The following is an 11,784-nucleotide window of genomic DNA, read 5'->3' on the forward strand; positions in this document are numbered from 1 at the left end:
CGGGGGTTACCACATTTGGTACACTCGGGATTACCGCCAGGGAGGTTAAAGCCCAACTCTGGAAAATCTGAAAATTCCCACTTGCAGTGGGGCTGTGCTTGCACTGTATAGGTTACCTGCTTTGTTTATTCTAGGGGAAAGCAAAAGCTTTTTTACTTACCTGATCCTTCGCTTTGCTGGCAGACCCACGCGCCCCCATGCGCTGGGCTGTTCATCAGTGCCAACACATCCAAGACAGGGCTATGGACTCTAAATCTGTCTTGATGAAGTCAGGATCTTAAACTGCTGGGGTAGGGGGGAGAAGACCCAGTTGGGACTGGTCTAGCAGTGGGTAGTAAATCTCCTTTCCCATGCCCCCTGGACCTAAATGAGCAGTTACCTTTGCAGTGCAGATGCATCCCCACTGCAAGGGAGAATTTTAAAGCTTCTTGAAATTCAGCTTTAAAGTACAACTAAAGGCTTCTGTATGGCAGTCTAAAAAAGTGTCAACTCCAATTAAGATATAATACACAAACCCCAAAAATTTTGTTTAACATTCCTGACTGACGCAAATCCTTTCATTTGTGTCATGTACTACCCAACACTACAGCTCACAATGGGGGCATTTCAGCAACAGAGGCAGTGCTTACAATCCAGAAATAGGCCAGGTGCTGATTGGCAAGCTTGTGAATTAGCAGTGATAATACTAATAGCCACACCCACTGCAACATTTTTTTATCCCACTGTAGTGCAAGCAGGTGCAGCCTATGCTGCTGTGAATTCAAGAGCAAGGCAGCAATGTTGCCACGTTATCACAAGAAGATGCATTAGGTGGGCTTCTCCAGCAGTTTCAACAGGTATTTGTGGGACTGAGAAATGAGCAAGCATACCCTGCACCCGGAAGTGATGCCACCTCTGATCTCCCCTGTGTTCCCATAGGCTGCGAATGTTGGAATCCACCCGCACGAGCTGTCAGCTGCACTTCAGAGACACGGACGTTTAGGAGAAAACCACCCCCGGATTTTGCTGTAGGATTACTATCATGCTTGTGTTTATGCTCCTTTTGTGAGTAGTTTAAATTTTGACTTGTCATGAAATGGTTTACCAATACTATTTCTTTTCCTTTATTTGTTGGACTTTGTAGGGGGACAAAGAGGAAAATGGAAGTGCAGATGCCTAATAATTAAAACAGAGTGCCGCTTGTTCGTTTATTCCTCTCAGCCTGTAACTGAGTTACAGTTTTTTTTTTTTTTTAAGGGGAGCAAGTACCAATTTTTAGTAGTACCTGTTTCCACTTTTGCAATCCCTTCCCTTTCTCTGATTTCCCTTAGACATGTGCATTTCATTTCGTTCCGAAACGAAATTCCGAATTTTCATTATTCGGACATTCGGATACATCCGAATTACAATGCTAATAAATTCCACCAAATTCGGACGGAATTCGAATCGAATTGGAAAAAATTTCTAATTTGAAAATTATTCGAATCGAATTCGGAAACAAATTTGAATAAAAATTGAAAAAATATAAATCGATTTCTAAAAAAGAATACAGTAAAATAGAATATAAAATAATAACACAATGGAATGAAAATAAAAGAATAGTAAAGAACAGAATAGAATGTAATAAAATACAATAGAAGAATATGAAATATATATAGGTGCATACAAACTAATTCTGAAACTTCAATCAACTAATTGGTTGCACGTAGCGCTATTACCAGTGTTACCTTTCAGTAAACACTACCTCACCTATCTGGATCAAAATGTGTTATAGATTACAAACAATAAATTATATAAATCACTATCACTCAGTGAATACTTAAATTTGCATCTAAATTATACACACAGTGACTGGTATAAATAAAAAATGTGAATATAGTCCATCCACCAAACAGTATTAATAGTAGATTTCCATATTACAAAAAATCCTTCTATAAGTGCGTGAACAAATCTCCAGTGTTCAAATCACTTTTTACAAGTGACTCCTTCACCACACCATCCGTGCTTGTGATCCCCTTCGTGAAAACACTCACCGACTGATAAGCCTTACACTCTCGTGTCAGGCCAAAAGAGCTTTCAAAAACCTCCCAAGAGGTAGTTCAGACACCAGCACATCCGATTGGATCTTCTCCACTTAAGCACTTCAATGCATATATATATACCTCAAAGAGAAATCAAAGAGGGAGCCCCCAATAGTGTAATACTGCAATCACTTTTTAATGTTAAAAATCTCACTCTTTATGCACTCACATGAACTCAAAACGGTTAAATCACTTCAAAAGGGTAAAAAGACTCGCTTCACATTTCCACTCCACAGCACTACTCTGAATACGTCGGGGCATTGGTGGTCACAGCGGACTTATTAGATAAGGTGCTGGATCGCTTTCTCTCACCCCTCCTCGTGCGTCCCGCCTGGTCCCACACAGCAGGTCCGTTCGAAAAGGGCGCCTTTAAGCTTGATGATTCAGTCCTCTCAGTCCTAGACCTCCTTCCCAGCTCCGTGTACAGTTAGGGCCATAAATATTTGGACAGTGACACAAGTTTTGTTATTTTAGCTGTTTACAAAAACATGTTCAGAAATACAATTATATATATAATATGGGCTGAAAGTGCACACTCCCAGCTGCAATATGAGAGTTTCCACATCCAAATCGGAGAAAGGGTTTAGGAATCATAGCTCTGTAATGCATAGCCTCCTCTTTTTCAAGGGACCAAAAGTAATTGGACAATGGACTCTAAGGGCTGCAATTAACTCTGAAGGCGTCTCCCTCGTTAACCTGTAATCAATGAAGTAGTTAAAAGGTCTGGGGTTGATTCCAGGTGTGTGGTTTTGCATTTGGAAGCTGTTGCTGTGACCAGACAACATGCGGTCAAAGGAACTCTCAATTGAGGTGAAGCAGAACATCCTGAGGCTGAAAAAAAAGAAAAAATCCATCAGAGAGATAGCAGACATGCTTGGAGTAGCAAAATCAACAGTCGGGTACATTCTGAGAAAAAAGGAATTGACTGGTGAGCTTGGGAACTCAAAAAGGGCTGGGCATCCACGGAAGACAACAGTGGTGGATGATCGCCGTATACTTTCTTTGGTGAAGAAGAACCCGTTCACAACATCAACTGAAGTCCAGAACACTCTCAGGGAAGTAGGTGTATCTGTCTCTAAGTCAACAGTAAAGAGAAGACTCCATGAAAGTAAATACAAAGGGTTCACATGTAGATGCAAACCATTCATCAATTCCAAAAATAGACAGGCCAGAGTTAAATTTGCCCAAAAACACCTCAAGAAGCCAGCTCAGTTCTGGAAAAGTATTCTATGGACAGATGAGACAAAGATCAACCTGTACCAGAATGATGGGAAGAAAAAAGTTTGGAGAAGAAAGGGAACGGCACATGATCCAAGGCACACCACATCCTCTGTAAAACATGGTGGAGGCAACGTGATGGCATGGGCATGCATGGCTTTCAATGGCACTGGGTCACTTGTGTTTATTGATGACATAACAGCAGACAAGAGTAGCCGGATGAATTCTGAAGTGTACCGGGATATACTTTCAGCCCAGATTCAGCCAAATGGTGCAAAGTTGATCGGACGGCGCTTCATAGTACAGATGGACAATGACCCCAAGCATACAGCCAAAGCTACCCAGGAGTTCATGAGTGCAAAAAAGTGGAACATTCTGCAATGGCCAAGTCAATCACCAGATCTTAACCCAATTGAGCATGCATTTCACTTGCTCAAATCCAGACTTAAGACGGAAAGACCCACAAACAAGCAAGACCTGAAGGCTGCGGCTGGAAAGGCCTGGCAAAGCATTAAGAAGGAGGAAACCCAGCGTTTGGTGATGTCCATGGGTTCCAGACTTAAGGCAGTGATTGCCTCCAAAGGATTTGCAACAAAATATTGAATAAATAAATATTTTGTTTGGGTTATGTTTATTTGTCCAATTACTTTTGAGCTCCTAAAATGTGGAGTGTTTGTAAAGAAATGTGTACAATTCCTACATTTTCCATCAGGTATTTTTGTTCAACCCTTCAAATTAAACGTTACAATCTGCACTTGAATTCTGTTGTAGAGGTTTCATTTCAAATCCAATGCGGTGGCATGCAGAGCCCAACTTGCGAAAATTGTGTCACTGTCCAAATATTTATGGCCCTAACTGTATGTCAGCTCAATATTCACCAGATAGCCACGCCCCTGACATGTTTCGTCGTTTCAGACTTAATCATGGGATTGGCTATCTGGTCTAGCATCCCACCTTATATTTCCCCATCGTCCAATCAACTCCCTTCACTGTCCATCTCTCACACCCATATTAATGAAGTGTGTCCTGGCGTCCAAAATACGCGCCGAAACCAGATCCCTGGTCTACGCATGCTCAAATCACAGTATTCGATGTCCCCCTTCAAAGAACTGGTATTCGGCATTAAATATTACACATTCGATATTAGAATTCGCTACGATCTCCGGTGCGTATGTCGAAATTTATTCGACCATGAAAGTTAAACACTATGTATGTCGAAATCCATTCGACCTTAGATGTTACATTCGATATTATGTAAAACCCCCTCAACTCAGACCCCCAGTCAAGGGTATAATAACACACAACAGGGTAGAGTAAACTCCTATGGTGATTATTACTCACCTAGACCACCCCCAAGGGAAAGGGGAAATGATTATCAAGTTAACTATTATGACTATCCGCCACCCTATGGGGATAGGAATCTCTACCCAGCACATTTTGCACCCCAAAGTAATCAAAGATGGGGACAGGAATATGGGTATGATGGTAACCGGGAAAGGGGTAATCTGATACCATTACATAATAGGTTCATGCCTCTGGCATATGATGATGGAAATAGAAGGATGAATGAATCTGGGTTCCCACCTCAGACTCTTCCCCCTCCCCCTTTTTTAAATCAGAGGGGGAAGGGGGGGAGGGATGACCCCGAGAGGACATACTCCAGTAATATCCAATGGACAGAGAAATGGGCCCATCCAACAAGGAGGTTCAATGGGGAGAGGAGGAGGGGATGTAGGGCAGGACGGAGGAAACAATCCAAGAAAGAGACTGAGGGACACTTAAATAATGGCATTTTTAATTTAAGCAAGGTGACATTGGATAAGAAGGAACTGAATATTCTGAACATGGGACTTAAATGCGCTCCACGACAGAGTATGAATAAGTTTGATGTATACATAGATATACACAAATACATTCGCACCTTAAATATTAAGAAACATTTTTTGATGCACCCCAACACCCCTAAATTGGGGAGTAGTAACCCTAGTAGTCAAACGGATAGTGGACTGAGGAATCGGTCATTATTCAACCCCCAGTTAGCTGGTAATCATTTTGTAGAGGTCTTTAAAAATTTAGTGTTAAATGATTTAGAAAAACTCCCCGTAAGTAAGGGCGTGAATCCAAGGTATATTAAAGAGGGGATCAAATCCCTAGAAGAAAAGAAAGATATTATTATATGCCTGGCGGATAAGGGGGGAGGGGTGGTGATCCTTGACAGGTCGTTTTATCACGACCAGTTGGAGGAGCTGTTGGGAGACACCACCACCTACAAAAAGCTAAATCTAGACCCTACAGATGAATATAAAAATCAATTAGAGGCTCTGGTGGAGTGGGGATATGGAAAGGGAGTGCTCAATATAAAGGAAAAGAAATATTTGGTCCCCAGCGCCTGCAGAATACCGGTAATCTATACTTTGCCCAAAATTCACAAGGACGTGGTGACTCCCCCACCACGTCCTATTGTGAATGGGATAGGATCAGTCACCTCCAGATTGGGAGAATATTTGGATAGATCGCTCCAACCTAGTGTAAAAAACACGAGAGCGTATTTGAGGGATACAACAGATTTGTTAAAATCCCTCAATGAGATTTCCATCCCCTCGTCTACGGAAGTGTATTTGGTTACGGCTGACGTAGCTAGTTTATACACTATTATTCAGCACCAAGACGCCCTGCTAGCACTTAACTGGGCCATGAGCAGGAGGGAGGATATCCCACATGCCCGGAAGGTGTTTGTGGGCCGGGCATTAGAGTTTTGCATGACCCACAGCTACTTCTGGTTTGATGGGTCCTTCTATGCCCAGGGGGTTGGCGTGGCAATGGGGGCTAAATATGCCCCTAGCCTCACCAACCTATTTATGGCCGAGTGGGAGGATAGATATGTGTTTGGAATCGATTGTCCACAGCTAATTTTTTATCGTAGATTTATAGACGATCTGTTTTTCATAAAGGGAACAAAGGCGTCGGTTTTGAGCTTTTTGGAGAGATTGAACTCCAATTCTAATGATATTAAGTTGGAGTTCAATATTAGCTCTACTACGGTAAATTTCCTCGATCTCCTGATAGAGAGAAAGGATGACAGATTTAATACGACAGTGTATTTTAAAAGCACAGATCGTAACAGCTATTTAACAACTAAGAGCGGACATCACCCATCCTGGATTAGAAATATCCCTAAAGGACAATTTTTAAGGGTTCGCCGGAATTGTACAACCAAAGAAGATTTTGTAGCCCAATCCCAAATCTTGAAAGAGGTTTATACAGAAAGGGTATGCAGAGACCGCCTTGGATGAAACTATTGGGACGGTTGCGAATATTCCAAGGGAGACTTGCCTGGAGGGGAGGAGAAAGGAAGGAGGGGGGGCACAACATCAATTAAGATTCTTATCTAATTTCCATCATCAGTTTAGAGAGGTAGAGCAAATCTTTAAGACACACTGGCATATTCTGGGGAGGGATAAACATCTGGGGGGCTTGTTACCCAAATCCCCAGGGTTCATCTATAAACGGGCACCCAATATTGGGGATAGGGTTGTAAAAAAGATTTTGGACCCCCCTATACGACAAACCATTTCGGGTGAACTAAAAGGATTTTATGCATGTAGGAGATGTATTTGCTGTAGAACTGTACATCAGGTAAACAGGGGAATTACCTCAATAACTAATAGTGAGGGAGAAACATTTGACATTAATGAGTTTATGACGTGCAATATGTCACATGTCGTGTACCTACTATGGTGCCCCTGTAATTTACTTTATGTAGGACGCACAAAGAGATTATTGAGAGTACGAATCTCTGAACATTTGACTAATACCTGAAAGGGTTATCAGTATCATAGCGTATAACTACATTTTAAAGAATGCCATCAACAGAATCCGAGTCTACTACAGTTCTGTGGAATAGACCATGTTCACCCCTCTTGGAGGGGCTCTAATCGAGTTAGAGATTTATCTCAAAGGGAGACCAGGTGGATCTTGTCGTTGAAGAGCCTCCATCCAAGGGGTATGAACATAGAACTGGACCTAAACTGCTACATTAGTGATTTTTAGTCAATTAATCATGGACAATGACATTGTTTTATAAGTAAGGGAAATAAGCTCCCTGGATTCGTAAGCAGGAAAAATCCTGAAATAGGTGTTGGGGTTCAACGTTCTCTCAAGAGATATAGAGGGGAGGTTGAAACTCTGAGATGGAAGTGCACCTGAGGTTACCAATTATTGATCTGTAATTTTTAATATGATTTTACACCTATAGACAGATGTGAAGTTATGGATGGGGGGAGTTTGAGAATATTATGGTGGTGCCAATTATGTCTCTTTTTAAGAAAGTATTAATAGAATTTTTCTTAACGCTATTATTTTATTTTGAGCTATGTTTTTATTTATTTGCATTATAGATATTTTTTTAGATATATTTTTTTAGTATTTTGATTCAATTAGATTTGTATTTGGTATGTTCTAGTACAGTAATGAATACTTGAACCAATTGGGTTAATTTAAGATGTATGATAATCGGGGGGCGTGGCTTGAGCGCGCGCGGCGATGGACGCTTAGACTGAGAGCTCCGCTATCCAGACCGGACAAATAGCGACTACCGGACGATCGCTTCGCCGCCATCAGCTCCAAAAGCATCTACGTATCTCCCTCGGACCTCCGCCACAGCGATGTCTCGCAAGCGGTACCAGGAAAGAGGCCCGAAACGCCTGGAATTCTTCTCCTTTCAGCCGCGCAACAAGGCCCAAGATGGCCCCCCCCAGCACAGCACGGGCAGCCCTGAGTTACACGGACCTCCCTGATGACCATCCTCAGGACATTTCGTCTGATCTGCAAACGCCTTATCCTCCTGACTCATCTCCTTCAACCCCGGCATCGCAGAGCCCAGTGAAATCGAGGATGCGGATGGATCCTCACAACCAGGCCTCAGGCACAGTGAGTACCGGCCTACATAATGAAGCTGCTATATCAGATTTACAATCATCCATTGCTCAATTCCCCACTACTGGTCAACCGGTTCTTGACACGACTATGAAAGATATGCTTTTATCTTTACAATCGTCCCTAATGTCCAATCTCTCATCTCTGATCAATACTTTCTCCCTAGAGCTGAAACATGTGGACAATAGAATTCAGTGCTTAGAGACTAAGATGGGGGAATGTACTGACACGGTCAATGAATTGATTGATGCATATTCTGAACAAAGAGATGACGCTCTTTGGATCAAAGCTAAACTCGCGGACCTCGAGGACCGCTCACGGAGAAATAATATAAAAATACGCGGTATTCCAGAATCTATCCAACCCACTGAACTGCATAACTTTGCATCCACAATGTTTTCCAGCATGATACCTGAGCTCACGCCTATTGAACTCACTATTGATAGAATTCACAGACTGCCAAAACCACGCCATCTTGAGGCGGATATACCCCGAGACGTGCTCCTCAGGGTCCACTTCTTTCAGGCGAAGGAACAATTACTTCAAAAGGCTAGAGAGCTGTCTCCATTACCTGCGCCATACTCCACTATCCAACTGTATGCAGACCTGTCTCAGTATACACTGCAATTGAGGAGGCAGTTACGTACCATAACTAAAGCCCTGAACAACCATAAGATAGCCTACAAATGGCGTCACCCAGCGACCATCCTGACCAGCCATAATGGTATCCCACACACCATCTCTACACTAGAAGGAGGATTGAAGCTCCTCCACGCATGGGGTATCCTAATAGACCCCCCTCGCCCTCAACAGGGTCCTGATGGCCAACACAATCCATTTGTCTTTGGCCCCTCTCGGGAGAAAAACAAACCTGCACGACGGTGAATCACATGTCCGCCCTACTATGTTCCACGACTATTATAGTCCGGTCTGGAGCTGCGGCTATACACCTGTTTATTGAACTTTTCCCCACAAAATAGTCAGTTGCTCGCGAAAGCGGTTAGATACTGACATCCTTGCATTTTCTTTTGTTTTTATTGTGTTTTATTTTTCATCACTTGTTCATAGTCCAGTGTTTTCTTCTCCGTTGGTACATTTTCTTTTTATCATTCGGAAACTACCGATATCGAAGGTCCTCCTTGAGTGTTTGACACACACACTCCAAACCTACGGCCTGCTACTATCCTGACACCTTACCTGGTATTTTCATTTTTATTCCAACTGCACTGCCGTTCTCTTCCATTTCGTTTCACTAGGTCTTTTTGAACCTGCTCCTATCGGATCCGCTACTACCAGCTACTACCATAGACTGAGAGCTGCTACACCCGGCTACTGTAAGTACTCAAGCTAACAACACACATCCCTCCAGCATACCATGGGCATCACCATCCTTTCTCTTAACGCTAACGGACTCAACCACCCTGTAAAACGTAACTCTCTTTGGAAATCAGCTCTGGCACACAACTGTGATGTTTTATGTGTCCAGGAAACCCACTTTGCTACAGACGCCACACCTAAATATCAACACAGACTGTTCCCACATGTCTTCCACTCCTCTTCCTCAGAGAAGAAGCGGGGAGTATTGATAGCTATAAAGAACACGGTATTATTCAAGATGCACGATTACGTTGCGGACACGGATGGGAGATATATTATATTGAACTGTACAATTAACAATGTATCCTATACTCTTGTTACAATTTACGCTCCTAACCAAGGTCAAATGACCTTTCTTAGGAAAACATTGAAAAAAGTAAGAAAAGTGCAAAAAGGTCTTTTACTAATATGCAGGGACTTTAATCTAGTCCCAAATAACTCAATGGACTCCACAGCGGGATCCAAACGGTATGACTCCCCCTTGGAGTCTTTTATTGTTTCTAATGACTTGTATGATGTTTGGAGGTGTTGTCATGCGAGCGAGAGAGATTTTACGTTCCTCTCGCCGCGTCACAACACCTACTCACGTATTGATTTGTTTTTAGCGGATAAACGAGTTCTCCAGAGAACTTTGGGTTCCAGCATCCACACCACCACCTGGTCGGACCATGCCCCCGTTAGCATTACCATCTCGGATGACTCCTACCATTCAGATTCTTTTATATGGAGAGTAAACAATTACCTCCTTACTTCACCACAATTCTCCGGTCAACTCAAGCAAAGTTTAGAAGAATACTTCATGATTAATCAATCCTCAGTTTCCGACCCGGGGGTGGTGTGGAATGCTCACAAAGCGGTCATGAGAGGTGTGTTCCTCCAATTGGGGACGAAAGCCAAAAAACAAAGAACCCAGAGGTTAGATACACTCACGCATGACATTGCCTCCGCTGAATCCCTAAACAAAACCAGCCCCTCCCAAGCAATCCAAGCTAAAATATTTACATTACGTAACGAACTTCGATCACTGTTACTGGAAAGACAGGTAAAAACGTACAAATTACTTAAGGCCACATCCTACAGTACCAGTAACAAAGCGGGTAAAATAATGTCACTAAAAATCAAAGGACATAGAGATAAAACGAAAATCCCGTATCTTTACCATCCACACTCAAACGAAAAGCTACTTAAACCTAAATCCATAGCTGATGCATTTAGCACTTACTACCAAGACCTTTATAACCTTAGCGGAGACTCAAGCAGCACCCAACCTACCCCTGAACTAATTCAATCATTTCTAAAAAACTTGTCCCTCCCGACTGTGTCTCCAGAACAACTCTCAGAATTAAATTTGCCCTTTTCAATCACGGAGATCATAGCAGTGATAAACAAACTTCCTTGTGCCAAATCCCCAGGCCCGGACGGCTTCACGGGGGAATATTACAAACAATTCAAAGACATACTAGCGCCTGCTCTATCCCAAACACTCAATCTAGCAGCCAAGTCCGCATCCTTTCCAAAAGAAATGCTTACTACCATGATAGTGACCTTGCCCAAACCAGGGAAAGAACCTACATCTCCTAAGAACTTCCGTCCCATCTCATTACTAAATATTGACTTAAAAATCTACGCAAAAATGATAGCCAATAGACTTGAAGACATCCTACCCTCCTTAATCTCCTTAGATCAATCTGGATTCACCAAGGGCCGCCAAACGTCAGACGCCACAAGACGATTACTTAATATCATACACCACACAGAATCTTCTAAACTCCCCGCCATTCTCCTATCCCTTGACGCCGAAAAGGCCTTTGACAGGGTCCATTGGGGTTACTTAGCAGCAGTACTAACCAAGTTTGGAATTATTGGCCCAATACAAGATGCTATACTGGCTCTATATTCTTCTCCCTCGGCCAGAGTATTCTCTGCGGATGTCCTTTCAGCACCTTTTCAAATCTCTAATGGCACAAGACAGGGCTGCCCACTCTCACCCATCATTTTTAATCTAGTTATGGAACCTCTTGCCGAAAGAATTCGAACGAATACTGAAATTACTGGCATTCCCCTCGCTGGAATGGTCCACAAAATTAACCTATTTGTGGACGACGTGATCCTTATGGTAACTAACCCTGAACGATCCCTCCCGGTCATCCAAAAGACACTCGCCTGGTTTAGCGCTGTGTCATATTATAAGGTG

This window comes from Lithobates pipiens, unplaced genomic scaffold, assembly GCF_037356315.1.
Source record: "Lithobates pipiens isolate NorthernLeopardFrog02 unplaced genomic scaffold, aLitPip1_a1.2 Scaffold_16, whole genome shotgun sequence".
Taxonomy (NCBI): Eukaryota; Metazoa; Chordata; class Amphibia; order Anura; family Ranidae; genus Lithobates; species Lithobates pipiens.